Raw genomic sequence first — 13,035 nt, forward strand, 5'->3', positions numbered from 1 at the left:
TCTATGATGAAAACTTTAAAAACTTGAAAAAGGAAATCAAACAGAACTTAGAAAATGGCAAAAACTTCCATGATCCTGGATTGGAAAGATTAACATCGTGAAAATGGCAATAATTCCCAAGGCTATCTACAAATTCAATGCGATACCTATCAAAATTCCAAACTCATTCTTCAAGGAAATAGAAGAGACAATCCAAAAATTCATATGGAACAATAAAAGAACCCGAATAGCAAAAACGCTCCTCAACGGAAAGAACACTGCTGGAGGAATATCAATACCAAATTTCAAAGTCTTCTACAAAGCCATAGTAATCAAAACAGCTCTAGTACTGGCACACAAACAGACCTCAGGACCAATGGAACAGAATTGAAAACCCAGAAATGAACCTCCAGACCTACAGTCATCTAATCTACGATAAGGGAGCTAAAAAAATAGAATGGAAGAAAGACAGACTCTTCAGTAAATGGTGCCTGCAAAATTGTTGAACTCCTTGTAGAAAACTAAAGCTAGATCCTTATATATCACCCTGCACCAGAATCAACTCCAAATGAATCAAAGAACTTGGAGTCAAAGCAGCCACTCTGAAAACATTACAAGATGGAATAGGAGAAACCCTTGGTCTCCTTGGAGCAGGCTGAAATTTTCTTATTTAATAGAGAACCGCAAACACAACAAATCAAAGAAAGGTTGGACAAATGGGATTGCATGAAGTTGCAGAACTTCTACATGGCAAAGGACATAGCTAGCAAGATCAATAGAAAGCCTACGGATCGGGAGAAGATCTTCACTAGCCATAAGACGGACAAGGGTCTCATATCTAAATTTTACTTGGAACTCAAACAATTAAATCCCCTAAGAACAAATCCTCAAAGAAGCAACTGTCCAATAAATAAATGGGCTAAAGACTTAAAGAGAAACTTCTCTGAAGAAGAAAGAAGGATCTCCAATAGACACATGAAGAAATGCTCAACCTCCCTAACCTTAAAAGAAATGCAAATCAAAACAAAATTGAGATACCACCTCACCCCAGTTAGAATGGCAAAAATCAAGAATTCTAATAACAACAGATGCTGGAGGGGATGTCGACAGAAGGGAACCTTACTTCACTGTTTGTGGGAGTGTAAACTTGTTCAACCACTTTGGAAAGGAGTATGGAGGCTCTTCAAAAGACACCACATAGAGCGCCCTTATAACCCAGCAATCCCACTTTTGGGCATTTACCCAAATGTTTACAAGACCACACTAAAGCTACCAGCACAACTATGTTTATTGCAGCATTATTTACTATAGCTAAGATATGGAACCAAACTAGATGCCCCTCAATATATGAATGGATCAAGAAAATGTGGTATATATACACAATGGAATTCTATGCCTCCATCAGAAAGAATGACATTGGCCCATTTGTTAGGAAATGGAAAGATTTGGAAAAGATTATATTAAGTGAAGTAAGTTAGGCCCAAAGAAATATAGGTCCCATGGTTTCCCTTATTTGCAATATCTAGTATATGTATGAGTCACGCAGCAAAGCACAGATAAGGTGATGTTAGGAAAATGAACCCTAAGGTATGTATTTAAATGTTTTTTTTTATTTTCATGCATTTGTTTCTAACGCATTTGTAAAATTATTTCTTTGTTGCTTTGTATGTCCCTCCCCCACAGTATAACCCCTGCTTTCACTCTATTTGATGTCAGTATAATTTGTGGAGGGGAAGGAGAAAAACAAGTCGTTTAAATAAGGATACAGGTGGACCCATTGCAATAATGATAAGTATAAGTTGCCATGTCGAAAACGAACTTTATACCTTTGATGTGGGGGGAGGATTGGGTGGGTGAGCAGGGGGGGGCTGGGAAGGGAGGGGAAGGGAAAACAAAGGGGGAGGCTACAATGCTTGATAAGAAATGTACTCATTATCTTGCCCATGTAATTGTAACCCCTCTGTACAGTATTTTCACAATAAAAATAAATAAATTTAAATATATATATATATTACATAACATGTAAATGATATATTTATAATATATGCATAATTAGTGATATTCTATAGTTACTATAAATATTATATGTATAAAACTGGTTTTAATATTATACTGTGAAAGATAGATGGAATGACAACATCCCTATCTTAACTGACTCATTTTTAATGGTAGACAAACTGTGCTATAAACATATATCTTCAAGAAAGCACACCTCTGAAATCACATGTTCAATCTTCATCGCTATGAATATCTTCTATGATTGGCTACACTTATCCACTAGAGTCAGCTTACCACTGCAAACACTTTGTGATACTTTCAGGATAAAGTTGCTTGTCCTCATCCTCATCAGCCTTTCAGCAATTTCAGTGCAGGACATTTTCTCCTGCTTAGCCTGTAGATGATATCATCCTTTGTTATTTCCCAGCAAAGAAATTGTGGCTAGCAGGCTTGAGCATTGGTACATTCAGAAGTTCTTTGGTTGTGAAATTTTCCTTTCCTTTCTGGGCAAGTGTGCTGGAATAGTGAAAAACACTTAAGGCAATGTGTTTTACGTTAAATGAAAACATACTGATTTGAAAATACTACAAATATTCATTCTTTAAGTTTATTTTTAACGCAAATATAATAGGGGTGGTTTTAGTGCTGCATGCCTTCAAATCTAGCTATTTGAAAACAGCTGAAAACAGAGGATCATAGTTTCAAGCCAGAACAGGTAAATATACCATGAGTCACTTATCTTCAACTAAGAACCAAAAAGGTAAAAGTGGAGCTGTGGTTCAAATGGAAGAATGACAGCCTGAGCAGAAAAGAAAAGTAAAAGAATGTAGGCCCCAAATTTAAGTCATAGTACTAGCACATATATACCATACATATATGGTTCCTAAAATATTGGAAACCTGAGCATAGATTAAATATGAGGTGTGCAAAAGTATGTAAGTCTGAAATGATTCTGAGGTATTTTGACAAGACAACTGGAACTGTTATCACTTAATCTAATAGTAATGAAGAATTGGTTTGTAGATAAAGATCAAAGCTCACTTTGGGATCTTCTGAGATTGTTAAAATCAGTAGCTAGGAGTTATCAGTAAACAGATGCTATTAGGGACTTGAATTAAAGAAAGAACAGAGCTGGAAAAAAAAACAAATAATTACATATACACAGTGGTAACAACCATGAGAAGGAATATTATAGAACTAAACCCTGGGATAGAAATATGTAAAACATGACAAATGAAGAAAAACAGAATTAAGATGTAATGCAGACTTATATGGAGAGATATTTTTAATGTTTAAGGCATTTGAAGTGATTGTGTGATGACCTAAAATTTAAGAAATTGGTAAGGTCAACTATCCTTTGGGCCAACCATAGCTGATATTTTAACTAAAACGGGGCCAGAATATTGTGTCTTGATTTACCAAAGTGAAAACCGGCCAATATTTGGAAAGCCAATTTTTGGACATGTGGTTGGAGTGACAATTACTGCAGTTTCTTCAAGTGTCAGTAGAAGGGTACAGTTTTAGCACAATGATAGACATATTTCAGGGATCTGGTAGATTTTCAATCTGTCTTCAATTTTCCTTTTTTTCTGAGAACCAAAATATCATTACTGGAAGCCAGTCCCAAATTTTGCCTTTGGCAAGTCATCAGATATTCAGTCTATCACATGCCCAAATAATAGAGAATGGGAACAGGTCTACAGTGAGCACTCACAGTAGACAGGTCTCTGGAATTTCTCAGGAAGATCCTTCTGCAATTGTGGGATGGATAGGGCTGGATAATATACAAAATAGACATCATAGATTGAAAGTATTCTGCTAAGTTGACACTTGAAATATTGGATGTTTTAACTGCATTGTATCGATTTTTATGAATCAGTTAATCAGGTTCTTTATACCATATGATGTTACTAGACTCTGAAATGCATGCTTATTGCATTTCCTTTGTATAACATATAGTATGCTTTGAAATTTGGTATAAAACCTTCGTCTTTTTTTTTAATATTGATTATTCCTAGTTCTCAATAGTGGGGAAATGTCCTGGAACTCTGTAACTTGAAGTCATATGTGGCCATGTGTCATATCCTATTTTCCTCGTACAGATTGGTAATAAATTATATGTAATTTATTTTTTAATTTTTATTTATTTACTATTGCAGCATCTGGCTATGTGTAATTCAAACTTTAGTTTTCTTCAAGTATTTTATTCTACACTGAAGTTTTTTTTCTTACAAGCTTTCTAATAAATATGTAATCTATTCAATTTTGAAAAGTACTGCTGTACCTCCTACTTATTTGTGGCATTTTTGAAATCAAAGTTCCTCTGTGTGTCAGGGTGGATACTTTTGTATGTATCAAGTATTTTTGAATACATAACATCTGGCTACTTAGAGAACAAATGATGTGAAGAGACATTAGCCAGATAAAGAACTTCCAGGACAATTCAAGGGCACCTTATGTACTCTCTGTGTAGGTTGATAGGGAGCATAGAAATTCTTACACTTGAAATTGATTGAGTGTGTATGCACATAGGTGTTCATTTATTTATCTGTTGCTATAGTTTTACACATTCACTATTATAAAAAATATTACATATATATGCAATGCATATATATGTATATATATAATACATATATATATGTATATACCCCCATATATATATATATCTATATATATATCTATATATATATATCTATATATATATATCTATATATATCTATCTATCTATCTATCTATCTATCTATCTATCTATATATATATCCTGATCACAGTTTCCAAATGCAAAGAAACACATCCATGGGCATTACTTTCCTATGTTGCTCTTTGGGTAATAAGAATGAAACCTGGTATTGTCCTGTGGTAGAGAAATTACTCAGAGATTCAAGTATTTTTCTTTCAATATGTTGCTTGTTCCTAACTCTAAAATTAGGAAGTCTGTTAATACATAATATATTTTATATTTTAATATATTTAATATATAATGTATAATATATTGTATATTGTAATATATATTATATATGATAGCTGACAGTGTTATATATTCATAAGGAAAAATACAACAAACGTATCAATGTCCATACTTTCCTAGCCATGATTAGGTTCAGTAGAGTTAGTTGCATTACATCTCAACATGAAAATCTACTGAAGTTCTGATGACCTTGAGCTAGATAAGGATAATTCCTGTAAGAGGAGGTTCTCCTCAATTATGAGAAAAGAAGTTTGGAAGCTTTTTTGTTTGTTTGCTTATTTGTTTGTTTTTTATTTTGGCCTGTCAAAGGGTCTGAACTCTGGGCCTGGGCACTGTCCTTCACCACTTCCGCCCAAGGCTAGTGCTCTACCAATAGAGCCATAAAACCATTTCTGGCTTTTTCTGCTTATGTGTTACTGAAGATTTGAACCCAGGGCCTCATGCATGCAGGGCAAGCAATCTACCACTGAGCCACCTTCCCAGCCCAAGTTTGGAAATTTTTTTTTTGTTTATCTTATTTTCTTTTTTTTAAATTTAATTTAATTTTATTTTATTTGTGAACATACTGTACAGAGGGGTTACAATTACATGGGCAGGATAATGCATACATTTCTTACCAAGCATTCCAGCCTCCTCTGTTTACCCTTCACATCCCTTCCCAGCCTCCATCTTCCCCCCCAATCTTCCCTCCCCCCCCCCCCGCACCGACGTTGTAAAGCTCATTTTTGATATGACAACTTGTACTTCTCATTGTTGCAACAGGTCCTTATGTATCCTTAAACGACTTGTTGTTCCCCATCTCCTCCACAAGTTATGTTTGGAAATTTTTGAGAAGAGGAATTTGGCATTTGCTTTGCATCCTTGATAGGTAATGAATAAGCACCGTTTTACTCCAAATTTTGTCTCCTTTTATGTTCCCTAAACAGTTACATATGATCATCATTCCATGTCATATCTTTAAGTCCTTCTTTTATTTCTTTTATCATTATTGTTTTGTTGTTGTTGTTCTCCTGATCCTGAAGCTTGAACTCAGGTCCTAGGCAGTGTCCCTGAGCTCAAGGATAGTACTCTGCCACTTGTGCCATAGCACTACTTTTCGGTTTTTCGGCCTTGGCTTGCTTTGAAGCATAATACTCAGATCTCAGCTTCCTGGGTAGCTAGGATTACAGTTGTGAGTCACCAGTGTCCAGCGAGTCCCTCTCTTTTAGATATTATTCTAAAAGCCTCCTACCCAAGGTCGCTCCTAAGGTAGTAAATGAACCTATGCCAATAATTCCTTCAAACTCTCATCTCCTGTTATGGCTATGGTGTGTCTTATCCATCGTATCCTGAGCCAACTTCACTATTCTCTTCCTAATCAATGATTAGAGATGTGTTACTAATAATTACCTAAATTTTGTGGTTATAAACCCTAAATCACTCAACTATTAATTTCATTTAACTTTTTTTCAATATGATTGTTCTTCAGTACAAATCTGAGCTTATACTCACTTCTTACATCTACCTCTTGGCATGAGCAGAGCCTGGGTCTATTCTACCTCAAATGCAAGAGGTTAGCAAGAGAATAGCCTACAGTATTCCTGCCTAAGTGTCAGGACATGTAGTTGAGTGCCTGAAAGAAGCAATGCATTCCTGGCAAGGGAAGGGGTGATAGAGACAACAGCCTAGAGAGCAAACTGACAGTCACAACATTTAATAACTTCTCCTTTGGAGAAACTGACCTCCTGCAAAGTGGCAGTGAAATAACTCACCTAGTGAATTTTCATATATGAAGGATGTTGTCATGTTTCACTAAACAACTTACTTTTAGTCAAAGAGAGGGTAATTCTTTTGTGTCCTCCTTAGGCCCAGTCTCACTTAATCTCCATCTTAGACTTTGCTCATAGTCTATTCCTACCAGTAGGTCCCTGATGAGGAAGAAAGTGTGAAAGTGTGATCTCTTCCCTGCTGACTGGCCCTGTGGGAGCTGAGGCCACTTTTAGTTTTGCACCTGTTCCTTCTGACATTGGGAAAACTCATTCTCTGAATTGTGCCCTAGTACAAAATCTTTTCAGAGAAAGTCAAGGAATGACAGATTCTGCCTGAGGGAGTGAGTTTCTCCAATTCCAACGAGGTCAATTAATATCTGATTCTAAGGCCCAGGTGGAAGTTCTTCACCTGATCCTCGAAGCTGGAGTGGATGTTAGCTCAGACTCCAGGCCATCCTCATATTTCTCCAGCTCTTTCTCATGAACCAAAAGGTTTCAGGATTTGAGTTCAGAAACAAGGAGAAATGAGAGTAACAGAAGACTCATTGGCAGGGGGAGGAATTAGAAACGTTGGAGGAAAGAAGGGCTCAGAAAATCTAGGATCACTCATAACATTTGTGTATTACATCATAAGATTAGAGAATAAAAGTAATAAATTACTACCTGAATTAGTAACTCAACTACTCTACATTACAACTGTTGTGTCAAAAGGTAACTGTCCTAATTCTATTTTGATGAGAAAAACGGAGCACATTCTTTCCTCACAAAGTTCTACAGAGTGTCTTCATCCATACCCCAAGTTGTTCTTACTCTATACATCTGTTACTTTCCTTTGCTGGATTCAATGACACTTGAAAGTGTTATCATGTTCAGATATGTAATTACATTTTCTTCTAATCCATTTGTTATCAAATAAAACAAATTATGTGGAAATATATGTCTATGGTAAATTTTCTTCCATGGCATATTTATTTGATGATATTAATATTATTTTAATAGTTCCATTTTTAAAACTTGAGGAAAATGTTTTGTTACTATTAGCACTAATTATTTGCACATTTTTTTTTGTATTTTTCCATGTCTGTGTATTTGTTATTGTTTCTAACATTGTCTTTTCCCCAACTGTAGCCTTCTTAAAATTGCAACTTACAAACTATATATGATGGTCCTGTATGTGTGCATTGACATATTTAATTTTTGTTCTAATATCCACTTATTATACAATATCTTCAACCTATTGTAACTGCTCTGAAAATTAATAGGGAGGTTCCTCATTAAAGCAAAAACACAATGCCAAAAAAACCCCAGTGAAATTAGGATTAGGTATATATCCAAAAATATTTACCAATGATACAGTAGAAACATTCACTTCTTTTATATACCAGAACATATTTAAGCTATGAATAGCACATTTTCTTTATTCCCTCTTTCTCGTGCATCTAGGTTGATTACACAGCTTGGTTGCTATGAATATTGCTGCCATGGACATGGATGTTCATGTTAATTTATACTACTTCAATGTGTATCTAGTTGCGGTAAAGGTCATCAACATAAGTGTCTTTTTGGTATTGTGTAAACTTCCATTATGATTTCCCTATGGGTTGCACTAGTTCATAATGCCACAAAACCAAATACAGTTCCTGATTTATTTCAACCTCTCCAGAAGTTTATTTATCTGAGTGGTGATAGATATTCTGGTGTGTAAGATGGGATTTCAATGACTTTCCTTTTTATTTTCCTATGTATTTCCTATGTGGATATGACTCTCAAACATTTCACTTATTCATTAAACACTTACATTTGTACTTCATTCCTGATAAGTGTCTTTTCTTTTGTTTTGGTATTTGATCAATTTTTAAGTTTTATAATATTTGATTTTTTCCCATTGCAAATACTCACTTCAGTAAACATATTTTTTTCATTACAATGGTGCACAATTAACTAAAAACAACTGATTCTACATTTATAGCACTGGAAGTTTTTGTTTGTATTTACAGCAGGAAATTATTCCAATAAAGATGCTGAACTTCTTTCACTAGATATACTGAAAGGATAGTATCTCATAGTGGCCTAAACTAATTTCATAATTAACAGTCACAGCCTGGGCCACAACAGTCTGAGCTAAGTAAAACACTAACACAGCACAAACTGCACTTAAAGAGAGCAAAGGGCTTCATACAAGTTAGAAGAAATGCAACACATTAATGAAGCAAATGTTGAAGTTCACATGCAGACCTTAAGAATCTGAATATCAAGAAGATCAACGGATAAAAGTATTTAGGACAATTTTAGAACTCAAAATTGGGGAGGGGGCACAACAACTAGATAACAAAACTCAATGCTGGAGGGAAGGAGTGTTTTACCCCAAACCTCTGCTGTGTCTGATTCTTTCACACCAACACACACACACACACACACACACACACACACACACACACAAACACACACCCTAGTGAGAGGCCTTAGCCAAAGTATAGGCATTCTGGACTTAGACTCCATTTTGAAGGCCTTTACCGAAAGTATCCATTGTGATGGCCTTTACTGAAAGTACCCATTGCAAATAAAGACTTTTACTGAAAGTTAGAACTCAGGTTCCTGGAAAAACTGTGAAATGTCACAATAATGTTCTGCCCATAACTTCCATAGCAATAGCCATCAGCGGTTGACAGGAAGGTACATAAAGCTACAGATGTTTCTTAAGATAGTTAACAGTTTGCTGCTTACTGCTTAGCCTGTGCACGCTAGCCAATAAGATTGTTACAAGATTCAGTCACTAAATGTCAACTAATCATGTAACTGCCAAGTCGGAACCCCCTTACCTCAACCCTATACCCTAAAAAAACCTTGTCAACTAAAGGGTTGGGCTCTCAACTCTGACCCACTGCGATGGTGACAGTTGTGAGTCCACGCTCGAGCTTGCAATAAATGACTTTTGTGTGCTCGCATCGGAAATGGCTCCTAGGTGGACTTTGGAGATCCTTATCTCAGCACAAGGCAAGTGCACACAGAGAACCCCAGGGGCAGCTATATCTGGGACTATGACACGTTTATCATCTTCCTTTTAGATAATCAAATGTGATGTTGCAGTTGGCTCCACAGCTGCCTTACATCTGAGAAGGAGGAAGGAAAAGACGCCTTAGCCTGCAGGATGGACTTGTGTATCACAGGCTTTCTGTGTAAGAATGCAGTTCATGGTCTCCTAAGCAGGGGTAGTCAAGCTGAAATGGGGGTAAGCTTTGCCTGGAGGATGGCACCCTGTGAGCCCTACATGCATGGTGAGGCAGCCTGGAAAGTCCTGTGAGCATCTCTGGGAAGTCCTCTCAGTTGCTTTGAGAAGTTGACTCCTGTAGTTGGACATGGCAGGAGGAGAGCAGGAATCCAGAAGATGGGAGAGGCACAGGAACTAATGCATCTCTCCATGGAGACTCCTCAGCCATGCTAAGGAAGTTCACAACCCGCACGTGGCAGACACTCTGCCTGTCCCCAGAGGCCCTACTTGTCTGGGGAGCAGTGCCTGGTCCTGATCCAGAGCTGGAACTTCCCCAGTGGCCCTAGGCCTGGCTGGGCTGGAGCAGCCCCTACCAGCCATGCCCTTCTGCTCATAACCTCCTAGCAGCTGCCAGTCTGCAGCACCCAAAACAGGCCAGCTCCATGGGGCAGGCTAAGGCTGTGCTGGCAATTCCTGGTGCCTGCTTCAAGGCGAGAGAGAGGCCCAGCCCACAGTGGAGCTGGTCCTCACTCACTTCCAAGGGCGTCCACAGAGGCATCACAACCACAGCCCCAGTGCTGCTGCCCTCCCTTCCCCCAGAGTTTACCTATAAGTCCCTGCCTTTGTTCTTGAAATTCTTTAGGCACTGGTTGTCTCATTTCTCATTGTCTGTTTGGGTGGGACTTGAGACTCCTTCCTCTCCTCACCAGGCAAACAGGCCCCAGCGGATTCACTCCAAATTCTGAACCTCACAGACACTCCCCAGAACCTAGCTGCCTTTAGGGCTGATGCTGCCTGAGCTGCTGGCCTACTGCCTCCTTCCTCCCTTCACAGCCTCTGCCAGGGCCTCCCATACTCTCCCTACTGCCCCCAGCCTCAACCCCTGCTTGGACTCCCCTGAGGCCTCCCTCCTCCCCACACAGCCACCATCCCCAACCCCAGCAGGGGGAAGACAACTGTGGGCCTGGCCCAGCAGAATCAAAGGAGTCACAGTGTGCAGCCGGCTGATTGGAGGCAGCATAGGTCTCTGATCACTGCCTTTCACTTCACTTACACATATATTAATTGTATTAATTTGGTATGTTAGATTGGATCTCGCAACTTCTTATTAAGCCTTTGCAGAATAGCTGGTAGAAATGTAGTCCCAAAATGCAGATTGAAGCTTTTTTTATTTTTTCGAGATTCATAGATGTTTTAAGTAGTTATGCAAGGTTTATTAAATAGGTAGGTTTCATTAGGTAGCTGATGAAGAGAACACCACATGCTATTCAGGCAGGAGAAGTCTATTTACCGAACTGTTGCCCCCACCATGCATGGTGGAGAAGCATGGCTGAAAAAGGAGAGGAGGGTGGGAAAGGAAGAGGTGTGACCAACCTCTGGGCCAGGATTATCAAAGCCAGGGACAGTAAGACAAATGGTAAGGTCGGGGAAAGGTGTGGCCACACTGGATCTGGATATGACATAGCTGGAGGAGAAGGTGACTGCTTCCAGGTCTGCCAGTTACCTAGGTAACAGATACTGGGCAGAAACTTAGTCAAAAGAGAGGGAGGTGTCCCTGTGCAGATCTTAGAGCTATAACCATCATGAACTCTCATTTCCATAGCAGAGTGTTATTGCAAAAATATTTGCTTATGCATCTGTTATCAATTATTTACAAGACTTGAAACATTTAAAGTTTCAAATATTACAAGAAGATCTTTGATTTATGTTGAATGGATGTGAGTAAGGTTGAGCTGTTGCATACACAATCGTGTGTGTGTGTGTGTGCGTGTGTGTGTGTGTGTGTGTGTGTGTGTGTGTGTGTGTGTGTAGGGGGGGTTATGTGTATCATTGAAATCAAGGATAAATAACTTGTTTCCTTTTTCTGAAATATACATTATATTGTTTCTTTGTTGGTGGTAGGCTCTGATTGCTTGCCTTTGCCTGATGTGCTCCTTCCAGCTCAATTTTTCAATTAAAGCTTCTTATTTATTATTGAGCATATAGGGCTCTGATATTGCTTTGTCTTTACTCTGCCATCTAGGATCTCCTTTTCCTCTTAAAATATTAACATTCAATATAAATTTTACCTCCTGACTGATTTTCCTCTTTAGTTTGCATTTTGAAATAAGTATTATAAGAGTTTTGATCTCTGTATTCATGAAGAAAAACCATTTTGAATTTTCTGTTTAATGTAATAACACCTGGACACATTTGTTAGCAACAAGATCTTAAAATTTCTTTTGTAGTTTTAGTTTAAAATACCCTCCTCCATGTTTTTAGCATGGGGAGACAAACACTTCCTAGTATCAATGATAACAGTTTTATTCATTAAAATATCAGATAATTCATATTTTGAATATGTCTAGTAGCAAATGTATTCATTTGCTTGATAGACCCGTGCACACAAATAACACTCATAGGGGCTGAGAAGGTGGATCAGTGGTAGACAGCTTATCTTGAATGCACGAGACCCTGGGTTTGATTCCTAAGCACCACCTAAGTAGAAAAAGCTAGAAGTGGTACTGTGGCTCAATTGGTAGTGCACTAGTCTTGAGCTGAAGAGCTGAGGGATGGCAATCAGGCCCAGAGTTCACCACCTCCGATAAACTAAATCAATAAATAAAACTCATACTGAAGTACATTAATTTCATAGGTTGATTACCATTTTAGTTAGGGGCAGGGTGCCAAGATATAGCAGACCTTTGTCGTAAAGCTTTAAGAAGGATGTCAACACCTAACAAGCACTAAAAACAAAAAGAAAAAATTAGCTCTGACAACAACATATAGAAACGTCACTCAGAGAGAAACAAGAACTAAAAATGAACTACTTTTTATAACATTTCTTAATGATTCTGGCTCTAAATGAATTATCATATAATGTGACCTTCAAAAATTCCATAGGTGGGCCTGAGTCTTAAGGGCCCCTACAAAAACTGGAGGAGAGGATCATCAACCCAGATTTTTAAATTTGTTATTGTTAAGGTAGTGTAATTATAGATCACCATTTTATAAGGCGATAATGAGTTGATTTCTTGTTTCACAATCTCATCACTTCCTTTGCTCTCTCTGATTTTTCCTCCAGTCCCTGTCCACAAGAGGTATAGCTCATTGTGAACATACTATCTACAGAGTACAACTGCTGCATTTGTTTC

The sequence above is a fragment of the Dipodomys spectabilis genome, unplaced genomic scaffold (genome assembly GCF_019054845.1).
Source record: "Dipodomys spectabilis isolate Male_0828 unplaced genomic scaffold, ASM1905484v1 ptg000153l, whole genome shotgun sequence".
In the NCBI taxonomy this organism is placed as follows: Eukaryota; Metazoa; Chordata; class Mammalia; order Rodentia; family Heteromyidae; genus Dipodomys; species Dipodomys spectabilis.